Source organism: Elephas maximus, chromosome 17 (assembly GCF_024166365.1).
Source record: "Elephas maximus indicus isolate mEleMax1 chromosome 17, mEleMax1 primary haplotype, whole genome shotgun sequence".
In the NCBI taxonomy this organism is placed as follows: Eukaryota; Metazoa; Chordata; class Mammalia; order Proboscidea; family Elephantidae; genus Elephas; species Elephas maximus.
Window position 1 is genome coordinate 15,394,781 of NC_064835.1, and position 20,020 is coordinate 15,414,800.

General features: G+C 38.7%; 1 long non-coding RNA gene across 8 annotated transcripts in view; it reads right to left on the bottom strand.

The window, feature by feature from the left end:
* The window catches only part of LOC126060888 (uncharacterized), a 414,465-nt gene that overhangs the window by 345,798 nt on the left and 48,647 nt on the right, over positions 1 to 20,020 (bottom strand). The window contains exon 2 of one of the 8 annotated variants that reach the window (XR_007513675.1): positions 14,193 to 14,331. The exons of the other annotated variants lie outside the window; for them this stretch is intronic. This is a non-coding gene — a long non-coding RNA (uncharacterized LOC126060888). The remainder of the gene's footprint in view (positions 1 to 14,192; positions 14,332 to 20,020) is intronic. 8 annotated transcript variants of the gene reach the window in all.

Genomic DNA, 20,020 nt, shown 5'->3' on the forward strand with positions numbered 1-20,020 from the left:
TATACAGTATTTTTACACAAATAATGTGTGTATTATGCATTTTTTTTGCCAACCACATCCTCCTTCCCCCGACCATGAGGTATTTTTATAAGTGCACTACGCTTACAAAAAAATTAGCATAGTGTGTTTATGAAAATACCTCATGGGGAGGTGGTTGGCAAAAACTCCATAACATGCATGTTCTTTGCATAAAAATACAGTCATTGTTTTAGTTTTTTGATTGTGGTGTCTTTATTTGGCTTTGGTATAAGAGTAATGCCAGCCCCATGAATGAGTTAGGATGTATTTCTTCCTCCTCTGTTTTTTAGGGGTATTTGGGAACAACTGGTGCTAATTCTTCTTTAAATGTTTGATAGAATTCACCAGTGAACTATATGGTCATAGACTTTGCTTTGTTGGAAGTTTTTGATTATATTTCAGTCTCTTCCTTTGTTGTAGGTTTGTTGGTTGGCCTTATTCTAGGCTATATGTGTTGTCCACATGGCTACAAGAATTATCTTTCTAAATCACATATGGTTAAGGCAAATCAGTATTTTAAAAGCTCCATTTCCTACTTATTTTCTATTCCTTATCCTGAAGTTTAGAGCCCTTAACGTATGGCCCTAAACTGTCTTTCTAGACTAACTTCCACAACTTGCCACCACATATGTGAACTCTAGCCAATCTAAGTTCTCACTATTCCTTGAACATACCAAGCCCTTTAATAGCTAAGCATCATAATACTTTGATGGTACAAAACCTACATCACTCTGGCTTGTAAATTCCTAGACCCTCCTCTCCTCCAAAGATACTGTTTTCCACCCTACCTCAGCCACTCAGTCCCATGACCATATTCTTGACCTTCCATTATTGATAACTGCAACTTCTCCGTAATCTAAACATCCCTGATTGCTTCATCAAGTCTTCCTTCTCTGTCTTGCATCATCAAATTTTATCATAAAATGTTTGTATTTCTCTCCTCTTTAAAAAAAAAAAAAATTCTCCTCAACGCAGCACCCCCCTCCAACTACCACCTTATTTTTCTCCTTTCGTCATGGTATGATTTCTTGAAACAGTTCCATACTAGCTCTTTCTATTATGCCTTGTTATTCTTCTTTTTAGAAATCTTTGTGGAGATAAAATTCACATACCACCACTCTGTGACTCCACTTTCATAATATAATATAATTAGAATTTGACCATTTGTCATCATCTCCAATGCATTCTTCATCTGTTGGTGGGCACTTGGGTTGTTTCCATCTTTTGGCTGTTGTGAATAAAGTTGCAATGAACATTGTTGCACAAATATCAGTTTTAGTCTCTACTTTCAGTTCTTTTTGGTATATAACTGATAGTTCTATGTATAACTTTTTTAAGGAATCACCATTTTGTTTTCCACAGTTGCTGCATCATTTTACAATCTCATTAGCAATGGATGAGAGTCACAATTTCTCTACATTCTGGCCAACACTTGTTATTTTCTATTCTTCTAATAATAGCCATCCTAGAGGGAGTAAAATGGATATCATCAGAGTCTCTGAAAGTAGCTGTTGAATGTAGAGTAGCTAAAGTGAAAGGAAGAAATGATGAAGTAAAAGAGCTGAACAGAAGATTTCAAGGGGCAGCTTGAGAAGACAAGGAATTATAGTGAAATGTGCAAAGACCTAGAGTTAGAAAATCAAAAGGGAAGAACACGCTTGGCATTTCTCAAGTCAAATGAACTTAAGAAAAGATTTGAGCTTCAAGTTGCAATACTGAAGGATTCTAAGGACAAAAACTTGAACAACCCAGAAAGAATCAAGGAAGATGGAAGGAATATACAACCAAAAAGACTTGGTTGACATTCAACCACTGCAGGAGGTAGTATATGATCAAGAACCAATGGTATTGAAGGAAGAAGTCCAAGCTGCACTGAAAAAAAGCATTGGCAAAAAACAGGCTCCAGGAATTGAAAGAATACCAGTTGAAGTGTTTCAACCTACAGATGCAATGCTGGAAGCACTCACTTGTCTATGCCAAGAAATTTGGGAGACAGCTACCTGACCAGCCGCCTGGATGAGATCCAATGCAGATATTATCAAACAATATCACACACAAGTAAAATTTTGCTGAAGATCATTCAAAAGCAATTCCAGCAGTACATTGACAGGGAACTGGCAGAAATTCAAGCTGGATTCAAAAGAGGCTGTGGAACCAGGGATATCATTCCTGATGTCAGATGGATCATGGCTGAAAGCAGAGAATACCAGAAAGATGTTTACCCGCATTTCATTGACTATGCAAAGGCATTCAACTCTGTGGATCAAACATTATGGATAACATTCCAAAAAAGGGGAACCCCAGAATATTTAATTGTGCTCATGTGGAACCTGTACATAGATCAAGAGGCAGTCATTCGAACAGAACAAAGGGATACTGTGTGGTTTAAAATTAGGAGAGGTAAGCATCAGGGTTGTATCCATTCACTGTACTTATCCAATCTATAAGCTGAGCAAATAATCCAAAAGCAGGACTATATGAAGAAAAATGCAGCATCAGGATTGGAAGAAGACTCATTAACTACCTATGATATGCAAACAACACAACCTTTCTTGTTGAAAGTGAAGAGAACTTGAAGCACTTACTGATGAAGGTCGAAGATATTCAGTATGGGTTACACCTCAACATAAAGAAAACAAAAATTCTCACAACTGGACCAATAAGCAACATCATGATAAACAGAGATAAGATTGAAGTTGTCAAGGGTTTCATTTTACTTGGATCCACAATCAACACCCATGGAAGCAGCAGTCAAGAAATGAAACAACGTACTGCATTGGGCAAATCTGCTGCAAAAGACCTCTTGAAAGTGTTAAAAAGTAAAGATGTCACTTTAAGGACTAAGGTGCCCCTGACCCAAGCCATGGTGTTTTCAATCACCTCATGTGCATGTGAAAGCTGGACAATGAAAAAGGCATCAAGTGTGTGTCTTGTAGATAGCATATAGTTGGAACATATTTTCTTATCCATTCTGCCAACCTTTGCCTTTTGATTAGAGAGTTTAATTTGTTTACAGGTAATCACCACTAAGGAATAACTTACTTCTGCCATTTTGCCATTTGTTTTCTGTGTATCTCATATCTTTTTTTTTTTTTTTGATCCCTTGTTTCCTCAAATACTGTCTTCTTTTGAAGTTAGTTTTTTTTTTTTTTTTTAGTGAATGATTTTGATTCCTCTATGGCTTATTTTTATGTATTCTGTGGTTATTATGGGGTATTTCACTGGCTTCACTGGCTAATTCTTTTCAGAAGTAGACCGCCAGGTCCTTCTTCCTAGTCAATCTTAGCTCAGCTGAAACCAGCTTGCCGCGGGTGACCCTGCTGGTATCTAAATACCAGTGGCATAGCTTCCAGCATCAGAGCAACATGAAAGCCACCACACTATGACAAACTGATGGACACGTGGACTGCCAAAAGAATGAACTAATCTCTCCTGGAAGAAGTACAACCAGAATGCTCCTTAGAAGCAAGGATGGCTAGACTGCATCTTGCATACTTCGGACCTGTTGTCAGGAGGGATCCATCCCTGGAGAAGGACATCATGGTTGGCAAAGTAGAGGGTCAGCAGAAAAGAGGAAGACCCTCAAGAAGATGGATTGACACAGGGTTGCAACAATGGGCTCAAGCATGACGATTGTCAGCATGGCGTAGGACCAGGAAGTGTTTTGTTCGGTGGTACATAGGGTAGCTATGAGTCAGAACCGACTCAGCGGCACCTAACAACAACAACAACATGGGCATTATATTTTACATCCTAAATGTATAACGATCTAATTTTAATTGATACCCACTTAACATCAATGACATGCAAAAATTGTTCCTATACAACTATGCCCCATTATATTATTTTCATAAATTATGTCTTTATACATTTTGTGCCCAATAACACAAATTTTTAATTATTTTTATGCATTTGTCTTTCAAATCATGTAAGATAATAACAAGTAGAGTTACAAGCCAAAAACCCAATAAAACTTGCCTTTATATATGCCCATGAAACTGCCTTTACCACAGATCCTTATTTCTTCATATGGCTTTAAGTCAAGAAACCCCAGTGGCACAACAGTTAAGGACTTGGCAGCTAACTGAAAGGGTTGGCAGGTGGAATCCGCCCAGTGGCTCCGTGGGAGAAAGATGTGGTGATCTACTCCTGCAAAGACTGCAGACTAGAAAACCCTATGAGGAAGTTCTACTCTGCCACATGGAGTCACTATGAGTAGAAAATCGACTCAACAGCACCTAAAACAACACGGTGACATTCTAAGCTACTTTCATTTGAACCTGATAAAACCCCCTCTGGCATTTCCTGTAGGGCCATACTAGTGGTAATGAACTCCCTTAGCTTTTGTTTATCTAGTAATGTCTTAATTTCGCCTTTATTTCTGAAGGACAGTTTTGCCAGTTATAGAATTCTTAGTCGATAGTCCTTTTCTTTCAGCACTTCATATATGTCATCTCATTGTTTTCTGGCCTCCATGGTTTCTAAGGAGAAATTGGCTCTTAATCTTATTAAGCGTACTTTATATGAGAGAATTTACTTCTCTCTTCCTACTTTCAAGATTCTCTCTCTCTTTTTTTTTTGGTTATTGAGAGTCTGATTATAATGTGCGTTGGTGTGACTCTCTTTGGATTTATACTACTTGGAGTTTATGGAGCTTCTTGGGTGTGTAGATTTATGTTTTTCACTATATTGTGGATGTTCTGGCTACTATTGCTTTAAATAGTTTTTTTGCCTATTTGTCTCTCTCTTCATTTAGCTCCTCCGATGTGATAATTTCAATTGTCCTATCTTCAAATTTACTGATTCTTTCTTCTGCCTGCTCAGTTCTTCTGCTAAATACCTCAAGTGAATTTTTATTTGAATATTGTACTTTTCAGATCCAGTATAGCTGTTTGGTTCCTGTTTATAAATCTCTATATCTTTATTGATATTCTTGTTTTGTTCATTCATCATTTTACTTTCTTTAGTTTTTTGTGTTTTTCTTTAGCTTTTTGAGCTGATGTAACACCATTCTTTTAAAATCTTTGTCTAGTAAGTCTATTATCTATGCTTCCACAGGGATGGTATCTGTCACTGTATTTTATTCTTTTGAATGGGCCATTCTTTCCTGTTTCCTTGTATGTCTTGTTATTTTTTGTTGTAACCTGGGCATTGACTATAATATTACAGTAATTCTGGAAATCAGGGCCTCCCACCCCCCCCCCATACAGACACACATTTCCCAGGGTTTGGTGGGTTTTTTGTTTTTAATCGTTGTAGGGTATAGTCATCTATTTGTTTGGCAACTTCCCCTATTTTTGAAAATCCTGCTTTGTGGATACTGAAGTCTTTGTTCCTTAGCTTGGTCACAGCGAGTGTTTGACAAAGATTTCCTTGAATGCCAGGAAGAAGAAAAAAAACCTCCCCCAGTCTTTGCAAATTGGCTTTATGCTTGGGCACTCCATCACCACTTAGCCAGGTTTGCACCAAGCCTAGGGACCAGTCTGAGGTGAAAGCATAGGGTCTTCTCAGGTATTATCTGAGCATGCATCTTGTCCTGGGCATGTCTGTGGCTTTCTCAATTCCCCTCCATATACACAGATCTTTTGACTATCCTAATTACCCAAAGAAGTTTCCTCCCCAGTTTCTCTTCCTAATCGTTAGACATCTACTGTATGCCTCAAGCATGCTCTTTAGCCCCAGGTTACTACAAACAGTTACAGTTTGGGGGCATTATCTGCCACTTTTCCACCCTACATGAGCTCTGATAGGCAAAACAGAGATGAGCACCTTGCTCAGCCCTTCAGGTTAGAATCCCAGAGAGGTTAGAACAGATACATACAATAATTTGTGAGTAAAGTCTACTCGGCTTCCACTAGAGCCAGAAACTGGGATAACTCTGGGAATGTGGGCATCAGCAACTTTAAGATGGCCATGAGCTGGGGAGGGTGTGGGGTGCAGACGTGTAGAAAACTAAGACTCTCCTACTATTTTGACTTCACCTTTTTCTTCATTAGGCATTTACTTAGCTGCTGTAACCCCTCAATCAGTTTCTGGAGTTCCGAGAAAGTTGGTTTTACTAATTTCCACTTGTATTCCTCCCCCCCCCCCCCCCCAGTGTTTCTGTAGCTTTGGTGGCAAAATGGTTAAAGAATTTGGCTGGTAACCAAAAGGCTGGCAGTTCAAATCCACCATCCACTGTTGGAAACCCTACAGGGCAGTTCTACTCTATCTTACAGGGTCACTATGAGTCAGAATCCACTCAGCAGCAATGGGATTTTTTTTCCTGGGGTGAAATGGTGGCAGCATGGAACTGCTTGTGCTACCATCTTGCTCTAGAGTCTCCAGTATTCTCATTTTGCACAAACATTATCTTCTTTTGGCAGAAACATGTTTTTTTTTTTTTTTAGTTCTTTGTCCATTTTTTAAAAGCTCTCTGAGCATATTTTAGAGTCAGTTTAAAGTCTTTGTCTAATAAGTCTAATATCTGTGCTTTCTCAGGGATGGTTTCTATTTTTTTTTTTTTTTTTTTTTTGCCCTTTGAATGGGCCACACTTTCATGCTTCTTTATATACTTTATAATTTTTTTTAAACTGGTTATTTAAATATTATAATGTTTTAAGTCTGGAAATAAGATTCTCCTTCTTCCCTAGGATCTACTGTCCTTAATTATTAAAGGCAACAGTCATTCTGTTAAATAGTGATGTTTCCAAACTCTTTATGCAAAGACTATATTCCTTGTCCTTTGTGGTTACTGAAATCTTTGTTCTTTTAGTTTGCATTCAGCTAGCATTTTGCAGAGATTTCCTTGAATATCAAGACCTAGGGCACTGCTTTACCACTAACCAGCTCTTTTGCCGATCTGCCTCAGCCTTCACTTACTGTAATCACTGAGTTTAGAGTTCAGCCAAGGTTAAAGCTTAGAATCTTCTCAGGTCTTTTCTGAACATGCTGTCAGTCCTGAGCCTGTATGTGGCATTCTAAGTTTCCCAGTATATATGGGTGTTTTTTATGTCCTCATTTATCAAAGAAATTCTCTCCCCAGCTTTTCATTTCAGGATTTAAGTGGTCTATTGTATGACTCAACCATAATCTTTTGCCCCAGGTGGCTGTGGAATTTTCATTTGCCTTGCAATGTTTTTGAGCAGCACCTACCACTTTTCCACACTATGTGGGTTCCCAGTTAGGCAAAAGAGAAACATGTGCTTTGTGTCACTCTGTTGGGTAGCTCTCAGACAGGCTGAAATGGAAAAATACAATAATTCACAAATAAGGTCTGTTCTGTTGCCTCCAGAACCAGGAACCAGAATCCCATACTGGAAACATGGTTCTGCCATCTTCAAGACCACTACCAAGTCAGGGGAGGGAGTAGGGCAAGGGAAAGTAAAAACACCACAAAGCTTTTGTACCATTTTAAAGTTGACTTTATTTTGATTCAGCACCTGTTTGGCTTCTACAAACCTTTGACTGTTTTCCAGAGTTCTAACAAAGTTGGTTCAAACAGTTTCTGCTTTTTTATATTATTATTATTTCTGTGAAGGAATGGGTGTTTGGAGTTGCCTAATCTGTCATTTTGATGATGTTATTCTCTTGCCTTATTTTTTTTTAAATCAGAGTTTTGTCATGCCATGATACAAGCTTCAGTATAATTTTGGAACATCATAAAGTTTATCAGCAGGAGATATGAAAATAACCTGGTTTTAACACAGTCTCACATACTGCACAGACCCCCATTCCTCATCCATAGAGACCAAAATTTGATTCAGAAAGAGGCTCAGAATACTGCGAAAACCTTTGCAGCAGTAGCAGCACTTTTGATATATTAGAATAGTGGGTATATTTTGTCACTTATTATGGAATGTACTGCATTATTCAAATACTGAGAGGATTTATTTTGAACTTTTCTCTTGGTCAACACTGGCAGTCCGCCTACTAGTTCAGAACAGATTAATTGATGATCCAATCTGTGAGGCTGGTCCAATGCAAATCAGGTAGCTGAATGGTTAAGAGGCCAGTCACCTTCAGTTCATGATTGACTAGGTATGTGGGTGCGTTGTGCAATTTCAGATCTTCTGACTGTCTGGTAGTGGGATCTGAAAAGAATTAACATTCAGCACCTAATCCAGTGCTCTGAAAGTTTCTAGGCAGTGGCCAGAACTTTCTCTTCTTCATTGTTCTTAAGGACATCTTTTACCCAGTCTTGTTAAGCAAGCCTCCCTAGCTGAGTGAGGTGGAAAACAGAGGTAAGAGAGGAGAGAGAAGAGTGTGAGGGCAGCTTTCTGATCCATATTTACTTGCCAAGCAAGGCAAACAAGGTAAGGAAGATCGCTAGGGTGACGGGTACATGTGAGTTCTTTATACTATTTTTCTACTTCTACGAATGTTTCAATTTTTTTTATAATAAAAAAAATTTTTTAAAGCAGCTTCTTCACTATGTAACTTTAGGGTTTTCAGACAAGGGATATCTCTCCCCCAAATATTTTCTACTACTTCCTGGTCAATGCTTTTTTTTCACAATTAGAAATAAGATTGGGAATGCATAGTGATCCAATGACTAAAATTCACATTTAGAGGTAAACTTGAAGCAGATCCTTTTCCAGGAGGAAGAAGCAGAGCATGAGACACCTAAAGGGAGAAAATGAACCACAGAGCAAGGGACAAGGGAGAGGAGAAATTGGAAGCCTCAGAGACATATTTCATTGACCACACAGTTTAGCCACCTCACTGTCTCAAAGGTGTTCTTTGAGGGCAACTCTGTGCTTACTGAGATCGCCTGTGCTTGCATGAGCTTGCATTCCTGCTCCATCCGTGCCACAATTATCCTGGGCTTCAGAGACAAAGTCCCTCACTGGCTTTTGACCCCTACCCTCTTAATAATATTAGACCATAAAGTTGCTTAGCACAGAAGAGTTGCCATGACAACAACATCCATATCTCTGTACGAGTGCCAGCACTGAGACCTGGGGGCTAGGGCACATGGCAAAAGGACAGCTTGCAAGGAACAATGGATGGAGCCAACTGCAGATTCTTTTCATGCCTAATTACCCAGAAGCACATGGCACAATGGCTTATTTAACTCTGCCTTGGCTCAGAATGGAGACAGGTTCTCATTCCAGTTGGAAAGGATTTCAGCCCTGGCCCTTGACTGCATTTGAGGGAGGGGCAGGAGGAGAAGGAAAGAAAGTGAGTTATTGAAATGCACAAACCTTGTCTTCTTAATTATTTTGCATTTCACCATGTTTCCTTGTCCCAGAAGCTAATTATTTCAAGTCAGGAGACTTGTTCCACCTCAAGTTTAGCTTCGCGTTAAATGCTGACAACCAATGTGATGAGTTGCTGTTTCCCATGACTAGGTAAGCAGTAGGATATCTTTTTTTTTCTTTCCTAGAACTGGCCTAGCCAGCCAGAGGATAGAATGACTTATTAAATCCTGGGCATGTATAAGATAACCTTTCAAGCTTCCTTCTCACTGTTCCAGGAACCCTAGAATAGAAATTCAGGCTCACTCCATGGAATTCTGCAGACTATGGAGAAGCAATCTTGCCAAGACTAGGCTGTAAGGTGAATCAAGGCAGAAAAAAAAACATAATAGAGAATAAAGCAAAGGAGATTCTCCACTCTGTGCAGCTAGCAAGCTCAAGGCTGTACCCCAAGTCTCAATCAGTACAGTGAGCTTACAACTAACCAAAAGTATTCTCGAGTCATTAAAGACAGTGAGAGAGAGAGAGCAACGAGAGTATTGGCTTATAGTAAAATAAGGGTAAGTGGTTTTCCAAGACATATGCTACTAGTTGTAGTAAGTGCTCTGTCATAGCAGCCAAAAGCATGGGATAAGAAATACATGAAGGAAAAAAAAAAAAAGACATGTATGAAGAATATTATATCTTTTTTTTTTTTTTTTTTAATCACTAAGACTATACCAAAGTCAATCTAGATAAAAGATCATTGCTTAACCATATGTTTGAATCCCTCCTCCATCTCTGGTCTTTATCACTTTCCTTCCAATGTGATTTAATATTCATCATCTGATTCAAATAATCTTAGGTGAAGGTCAAAGGCATTCCAACTCCATTTCCTGGCTCAGCAAAACCCAGTAGACCCTGCTATTCTCCCTCTTGTAAGTTTTTAGTACCTTAGCACTGAATACACTGGAATATAAGACTTTGGAACCCATCATTCTGAAAGGGCTCAGAGCACACTTTTTTCAATAAGGCAAGAAGAAATGTACCAGTGAGTAGGCCACCGGCATCTTTGATAAGCGCACAGGTGGCTGTCCTCTGTAGGACAGGAATAGAGGAGATTTAGCTATGAATGTGAACTTCTTAATATTCAAATAGGGTTTCAAGTGGGGTCCAGAATAAGATAAGACTCTGCTGCAGGTTCAGGATCATTAAAACTGCCTTACCACTTGGGCCTAGATCCAACGGTACTAGAGGTATCAGAGATGAATCAAGATTCAGGGTATAATTACAAGCCCCTAAAGGAGAGTCACAGCACAGACTCAGGGTTCTGGAGGAAAACTATGCCTCTGCAGCAGAAACTTACTCCCTGTTTGAAAAGAAGTTCATGTGTGAAAGAATAGCAACGAGATACTAAGTGAGCATGTGACTAGGGCAACCCATGATAAGTTTGGTATTATCTGATCAATTGATTCAAAAGATCAGGAAGACAAAGGAGAAATTCCTGTGCAATGGAAGTTGTATATATCAAGTAGCACAGAAGGCACTAGTAAATGCCATGAACAAATGGCCAGACTTCCATGTCACCTACCTCTGCTGTTCCCTCAACTCATTACCTATGAGGAAGGAAAAATAACTCAGGCCTGGCTAAAAGATGAGGCTACACTATATGTGGTACCAGCCAAAAATGGACTGCTGGTGCATTACAACCTCACTCAGAAGTGATACTAAAGGAAATTGGTGAAGGAAAATTCTCCCAGAGGCTAGGTTTTAAGCAGAACAATTGGCTATTTACTTCATATGCAAGGAAGATCTGGATATACATGAACTGGGAAGTGGCAAGGACTAAAAGGAACAAACTACAATATTTGTGTATTAGTTTTCTGAGGCTGCTGTAACAAATTACCACAAATTTTATGGCTTAAAACAACAGAAATACATTCTGTCACAGTTCTGGAGGCCAGATGTCTGAAATCAGTATCACTGGGCCAAAATCAACATGTCAAGGGCTCTAGGGAAAAATCCATACCTTGCCTCTATCCATCTCTGGAGGCTGCTGACATTCCTCGACCACACCACTCCAATCTTTGTCTTCACATGGCATTATCCTCATTGTATGCCAAATCTCCATCTACCTCTCTCTAAGGACATTTGTGATTACATTTAGAGCCCACCTGAATAATCCAGAATAATCTCCCCATATCAACAGCCTTAACTTAATAAAATCTGCAAAGGCCATTTTTCCAAATAAGGTAACAACTACAGGTTCCAGGGATTACAGCCTGTTATTTTTGGAGGCCATTATCAGCCTACCTACCATAAACAGGGACAAGAACATCTTGGGAAGAGATAGTGGATGTACCTGTGGGAGCGGACATAAAGTGTAAGGATCTTTGTGCCTCATGTTAATGTCTACAAAAGTGTATTCACCTCAGAAAAAAGTTCTTGGTATCAGAGAAGACAACATGACCTTCTGTGGATGGAAGCCAGCCTCTTATCTTGGCTACCTCAGCATTGACTTAGGGCCCAGGATCTGAGTGTCTCATGATGGCAAAGATGGAGTATTTCATGGTCCCAACAGAATAGGCTCCCTCTCACCAAGGCTTTTGAAGCTGCTCAACCTGCCATCAGGAAAGATTGATTCTAATCATGTGATATGATATCACTCCTCTAGGGCAGTGCTTTTCAATCTGTCTGTGGTGAGTAAACATTTTTTCTTAATAAAATATTATGGAAAATACTTTCATAAAATTTAATAAAATAAATTACTAGAAAATTAATCAGATGGTTAGATATTGCAGCAATGATAGATTGCTGAAAGAAAAAAAAGTTTCTAAATGCTTAGTGTCAATTTCTGTAGTTATCTTAGATTTGTAACTGATTGCAGACCAGCAATATCCATGGACCATATTTTGAGTAGCACTGCTCCAGAAAATATTCCAGAACCTGTTGGCAAATTGATTAGATCAGACCCCTTCTGGACTGAAAAGGGCAGTGAATTTTCTTTAGCTAAAGTTACACCTTCAGAAAATGATTTTCTTTCCCTGCTCCAGGCCATGTTGCTTTCACCAGTACTACAATCAAAATGACCTATCTATTGATATGGTATGTCATGTAACATTGCCTTAGGCCAAGGGAAATATTTTACAGCCAAGGAAGTACAACAATGGACATAGGACCATGGAATCCATTCACATTTCGATTACCCATAAGCAACCAGTCAAATAGGATGATATAAAGACCTGCATCTCTAAAACCTGGAGTAGTACATAAATCTGGGAAGCAAAGGATAATAGTAAGATTGAATCCTCTCAAAATCACTCCCAGCAACCCAGTTGCAGATTTTGTGCTTTCCTTTTCTGAATCATTAGACTTTGCCAGGTTAAAGGTCCTGGTTCCTGGAACCATATTCTGCCACCAGGAGTTTTACTGATTAAAAGTAGACACAGTCAGGTAGCCACTTTTCTTTCTTCATGTTAGTGGACCAGAAAGGAACTACTGTAGTCCTGGTTGTAACTGAACTTGATTACTATGAAAAGTTAGGGTTGTTGCTCCACAATGAAGGTAGAAAGTTTGAGGAATTGCCTGTAATCCAGGGATCTAGTGAGCCTTATCTTGTTTTGATGCCCCCATGATAAGAGCAAATGAGCAGTTGCAACAACATCACTCAAAAGAACAAGTCCGTTTAGGGTGCAAACCCCTCAGGGGTGTAAATCTAGATTATCCTACCAGTCAGGGAGCTCAGACCATCTGAAGTATTGGCTAAAGGAGAGGGAAATCTAAAATGAGTGGTAGAAAGACGATTATCAATAATAACCTTGGAACTGCCCACACTGTTTTCCACAATGGCTGTACCATTTTGCATTCCCATCAGCAATGGATAAGAATTCCAATTTTCCCACATCCTTGCCAACATTTTTTTTTTTTTTTATCTTAGCCATCCTAGTGAGAGTGAAATGGTGTCTCATTGTGGTTTTGATCTGCATCTTTCTGGTAGCTAATGACTTTGAGCAACTTTTCATGTGTTTGATGGCCATTTGAACGTGGTGAAATGTCTTTTCAAGTTCTTTGTTTTTATGATTGGGTTATTTGTCTTTTTGTTGTTAAGTTGTCAAAGTTTTAGACATAATTTACTTTTTAGATTTTTATCAGATATATGGTTTCCGAAGATATTCTCCTAGTTGGCAGCTTGTCTTTTCACTTTTTCAGTAAAGCCTTTTGATGAACAAAAATTTTTAATTTTTATGAGGTCTCATTTATTTATTTTGTCTTTTCTGTTTGTGCTTTTGTTATTATATTCAACAATCCATTTTTAAAAGCTAGGCTTTACAACATTGTTTATTCATTTTCTGCTAAAAATTCTATGGTTTCAGTTTGCACTTTTATGAGGTCCCATTTATTTGCTTTGTCTTTTCTGTTTGTGCTTTTGTTATTATATTAGACAATCCATTTTTAAAAGCTAGGCTTGACAACATTCCTTAAGCATTTTCTGCTAAAAATTTTGTGGTTTTAGTTTGCACATTTAGGTCCTTAATCCATTCTGAATTTGTTTTTCTGTATGGTGTGAGGCATGGATCCTGTTTCTTTTTTCTGCATGTAGAAATCCAATTTTCCCAACACCATTTATTGAAGAGACTCCTTAGAACCATTGTAAAACATCAGTGGACCATACATGTGTGGGTTTATTTGTGGATTCTCAATTCTATTTCGTTGTTCTATGTGTCTATTGTTACACAAGTACCACGCTATTTTGATTACTGTAGCTGTACTGTATGTTTTAAAATCAGGAAGTGTGAATCCTCCTATTAAAAATCAAATGACCGGGGGGCACAGCCAAGATGGCGGAATAGACAGAAGCTTCCATCGAGCCCTCTTTACAACAAAAACCAAAAAACAAGTGAAACGAGTATATTTGTGACAAGCTGGGAGCCCTGAGCATCAAAGGCAAGCTTAGACAATGAACTGAGGGGGAGGGGAAGGAAGAGACCGTTCAGAAGCGGAGAGGAGTTACCGGACCTGAATCACGGGGAGCTCTCAGGCACCATTCCCAGAGCGGCGGCAGCGGCGGCTGCGGCAAACAGCTGGTGCTAGCATTCGGCGGCAGTTTCCTCAGGGAGAAGCAGCCAGCCACACAGCCCACCAACACCTCCGGAACCTGAGGAGAACAGCACTCTTGGAAAAAGCTAAGTACTTGCACATATTTTACCGCGCCCCACCCCCACCCCAAGCCGTATTCAGCGGCTGAATCCCTGGGCCTGAGATAGACCCTGGTGAGGACCTAGAGCCATCCTCCTGGCCTTGGGGAAGGAAAAAATTTGCAATTGGGGGGAAAAGATAATTTGCTAGCTCTTTTAACTGGGGGAGCTCAGGACAGAAGCGGCTCCTGTCTGGGCATAAACCATCCAAGGGCCTTGACCACCTTTCCCTTCTGGGTGGACCTGTGTGGGCCTATTTTGGGAGAATAGACCCTTGTTGTCAGACTCCAACCATTTCAGCTGTGCAGTGGAGAGGTGGGTGTTTGACGTCTGACTTTGCTTTGCCTATTAAACAAGGTCCTCACCTGCCCACATCAGGGACCTAAGGACTGGTAGCTGTACTCAACTCACCCAGCCACCCGCGACTGGGGTCCAAAGATAACTGGTACCTCCCAGTCCTTACAACCAAAATGGTGCCCATGGTCCCTCTGCAGAACCCACCCACCAGCACACTCTAGGGAACAAAGGCATGTTTTCCTCAGAGACACTTGGGCATCGGTTCTCAGACCCCTGCCTTGTTCAGAGCGTGACCCCCTGCTGCAGTCAAATACTGGTATATACACCTTGCCCCTCTAAGACTGTAGGACAGAGTCTGTACCACACAGTTGATATCAGCTACCTGGAAACCTGAGCTGAATTCATACAAGAAAAGTGAATGGACTCCTAGACTGATATACCTGATAACAGCTCTAGCCAGCTGGGGACAGGACACCAGAGCTCCAAAGGTGAAAAGAATCAAGCTAGCTCACTCAAGCAACCCATAGGGGTATACCAAAACAAAACAAAGCAAGCAGCGATGACACAGTAAGCAAGCATAAACTAATACAATAACTTCTAGGTGGCTCAGAGACAACGGTCAATATCAAGTCACATAAAGAAACAGACCATGATCCCCTCAACAGGCTCTCAAAACAAAGAATCCAGGGATCTTCTAGATGAAAGTGCATTTCTGGAACTACCAGATACAGAATACAAAAGTTGAATATAGAGAACCCTTCAAGACATCAGAAAGGAAATGCGGCAATACACAGAACAAGCCAAGGAGCACACAGATAAAGCAACTGATGAAATTAGAAAGATTATTTAGGAGCATAATGAAAAGTTTAATAAGCTGGAAAAATCCGTACACAGACAGCAATCAGAAATTCAGATTAACAATAAAATTACGGAATTAGATAACTCAATAGAAAGTCGGAGGAGCAGAATTGAGCAAGTAGAAGCTAGAATTTCTGAACTCAAACATAAATCACTTGGCGCTAATATATTTGAAGAAAAATCAGATAAAAGAATTAAAAAAAATGAAGAAATCTTAAGAATCATGTGGGACTCTATCAAGAGAAATAACCTACAAGTGATTGGAGTACCAGAACAGGGAGGGATAACAGAAAATACAGAGAAAATTGTTGAAAATTTGTTGGCAGAAAACTTCCCTGATATTGTGAAATCTGAGAAGATATCTATCCAAGATGCTCATCTAACTCCAAATAAGGTAGGTCTTAAAAGAAAGTCACCAAGACATATTATAATCAAGCTTGCCAAAACCAAAGATAAAGAGACAATTATAAGAGCAGTGAGGGATAAAAGAAAAGTCACCTACAAAGGAGAGCCAATAAGAATAAGCTCGGACTACTCGGCAGAAACCATGTAGGCAAGAAGGCAGTGGGATGACATATTTAAAAAATTGAAGGAAAAAAATTGCCTGCCAAGAATCCCATATCCATCAAAACTGTCTCTTAAATATGAAGGTGAAATTAAGACATTTCCAGATAAACACAAGTTGAGGGAATTCGTAAAAACCTAGCCAAAACTACAAGAAATACTAAAGGGAGTTCTTTGGTTAGAAAATCAATAAAATCAGGTATCAACCCAAGACTAGAACACTGGGCAGAGCAACCAGAAGTCAATCCAGACAGTGAAATCCAAAAAAGAGAGCAAGATTATAAAAAAAAAAAAAAAAGCCCAAACAGGGTAACAGCAATGTTACTATATAAAAGAAGACAACACTAAAATAATAAAGAGGGACTAAGAAACGTAATCATACACCTTCCATATGGAGAGGAAGATACGGTGATACAAAGAAATAAAATTCAGTTTTAAATTTAGAAAAATACAGGTAAATAATAAGGTAACCACAAGGAGAAAAACTATCCTACTCATCAAAATAAAATACAAAGTAAAAATACAGACTTAGCAGAAACAAAATCAACAACAACAAATATGAGGAAAGGACAATATATAAAGAAAATCTACTCAGCACATAAAATCAAGTGGGAAAAAGAAACTATGAAACCCACCCACTGAGAAACTATCAACAACATGCAAAAAAAGACATCAAAATGATAGCACTAAATTTATACCTATCCATAATTACCCAGAATGTAAATTGACTAAATGCACCAATAAAGAGACAGAGAGTCACAGACTGGATAAAGAAACACGATCCATCTATATGCTGCCTACAAGAGACACACCTTAGACTTAGAGACACAAACAAACTAAAACTCAAAGGATGGAAAAAATATATCAAGCAAACAACAATCAAAAAAGAGCAAGAGTGGCAATATTAATTTCTGACAAAATAGACTTTAAAGTTAAATCTATCAGAAGGGATAAGGAAGGACACTATATAATGATTAAAGGGACAATATACCAAGCAGATATAACCATATTAAAAATGTATGCACCCAATGACAGGGCTGCAAGATACATATAACAAACTCTATCAGCATTGAAAAGTGAGATTGGCGGCCCCACAATAATAGTCAGAGGCTTCAACATGCCACTTTTGGTGAAGGACAGGACATCCAGAAAGAAGCTCAATAGAAACACAGAAGATCTAAAGGTCACAATCAACCAACCTGACCTCGTAGACATATACAGAACACTCCACCCAACAGCAACCAAGTATACTTTCTTTTCTACTGCACATGGAACATTCTCTAGAATAGACCACATATTAGGTCATAAAGCAAGCCGTAGCAGAATCCAAAACACTGAAATATTACAAAGCATCTTCTCTGACCATAAGGCCATAAAAGTAGAAATGAATAACGGGAAAAGCAGGGAAAAGAAATCCCAAACACTTGGAAACTGAACAATACCCTGCTCAAAAAAGACTGGATTATAGAAGACATTAAGGATGGAATAAAGAAATTCATAGAATCCAAGGAGAATGAAAACACTTCCTATCAGAACCTTTGGGACACAGCAAAAGCGGTGCTCAGAAGCCAATTTATATCAATAAATGCACACATCCAAAAAGAAGAAAGGGCCAAAATCAAAGAATTATCCCTACGACTTGAACAAATAGAAACAGAGCAACAAAAGAAACCCACAGGCACCAGAAGAAAACAAATAGTAAAAATTGGAGCTTACCTAAATGAAATAGAAAACAGAAAAACCATTGAAAGAATTAACAAGACCAAAAGCTGGTTTTTTGAAAAAAATCAACAAAATTGATAAACCACTGGCCAAACTGACAAAAGAAAAACAGGAGAGGAAGCAAATAACCCGAACAAGAAATGAGAGGGGCGATATTACAACAGACCCAACTGAAATTAAAAGAATCATATCACATTACTATGAAAAACTATACTCTAACAAATTTGAAAACCTAGAAGAAATGGATGAATTCCTAAACTAACACAAACAGAGGCAGAAGAACTAAATAGGCCCACAACAAAAGAAGAGATTGAAAAGGTAATCAAAAACTCCCAACAAAAAAAAAAAGCCCTGGTCCAGACAGCTTCACTGCAGAGTTCTACCAAACTTTCAGAGAAGAGTTAACACCACTACTACTAAAGGTATTTCAGAGCATAGAAAAGGATGGACTACTACCAAACTCATTCTATGAAGCCATCATATCCCTGATACCAAAACCAGGTAAAGACACCACAAAAAAAGAAAATTATAGACCTATATCCTTCATGAATGTAGATGCAAAAATCCTCAACAAAATTCTAGCCAATAGAATTCAACAACATATCAAAAAAATAACTCACCATGACCAATTGGGATTCATACCAGGTATGCAGGGATGTTTCAACATTAGAAAAACAATTAATGTAATTCACCACATAAATAAAACAAAAGACAAGAATCACATGATTTTATCAATTGATGCAGAAAAGGCATTTGACAAAGTTCAACACTCATTCATGATAAAAACTCTCAGCAAAATAGGAATAGAAGGATAATTCCTCAACATAACAAAGGGCATTTATACAAAGCCAACAGCCAACATCACCCTAAATGGAGAGAGCCTGAAAGCATTCCCACTGAGATCGCGAACCAGACAAGGATGTCCTTTATCATCACTCTTATTCAACATTGTGCTGGAAGTCCTAGCCAGAGCAATTAGGCTAGATAAAGGAATAAAGTGCATCCAGATTGGCAAGGAAGAAGACAAAGTATCTCTATTTGCAGATGACATGGTCTTATACACAGAAAACCCTAAGGAATCCTCCAGAAAACTACTGATACTAATAGAAGAGTTCAGCAGAGTACTGGAATACAAGATAAACATACAAAAATCAGTTGGATTCCTCTACACCAACAAAAAGAACATCGAAGAGGAAATCACCAAATCAATGCCATTTACAGTAGCCCCCAAGAAGATAAAATACTTAGGAATAAATCTTACCAGAGATGTAAAAGACTTATACAAAGAAAACTACAGTAAGCTTCTGCAAGAAACCAAAAGAGACTTACATAAGTGGAAGAACACACCTTGCTCGTGGATAGGAAGACTTAACACTATAAAAATGTCTATTTTACCAAAAGTGATCTATACATTTAATGCAATTCCGATCCAAATCCCAATGACATACTTCAATGAGATGGAGAAACAAATCACCAACTTCATATGGAAGGGAAAGAGGCCCCGGATAAATAAGGCATTACTGAAAAAAGAAGAACAAAGTGGGAGGCCTTAGTTTACCTGATTTTAGAAACTATTATACCGCCACAGTAGTCAAAACAGCCTGGTACTGGTACAACAGATATATGGACCAGTGCAACAGAACTGAGAATCCAGACATAAATCCATCCACATATGAGTAGCTGATATTTGACAAAGGCCCCAAAACAGTTAAATGGGGAAAACAGTCTTTTTAACAAATGGTGCTGGCATAACTGGATATCCATCTGAAAAAAAATGAAACAAGACCCATACCTCACTCTATGCACAAAAACTAACTCAAAATGGATCAAAGACCTAAATATAAAATCTAAAACGATAAAGGTCATGGAAGAAAAAAAATAGGGACAACTTTAGGAGCCCTAATATATGGCATAAACAGTATTCAAACATTATTAAGAACGCAGAAGAAAAACTAACTGCGAGCTCCTAAAAATCAAACACCTATGCTCATCCAAAGACTTCACCAAAAGAGTGAAAAGACTACCTACAGACTGGGAAAAAGTTTTTAGCTATGACATTTCTGATCAGCGCCTGATCTCTAAAATCTCCATGGTACTGCAAAAACTCAACTGCAAAAAGACAGATAACCCAATTAAAAAATGGGCAAAAGATATGAATAGACACTTCACTAAAGAAGACATTCAGGTAGCTAACAGATATATGAGGAA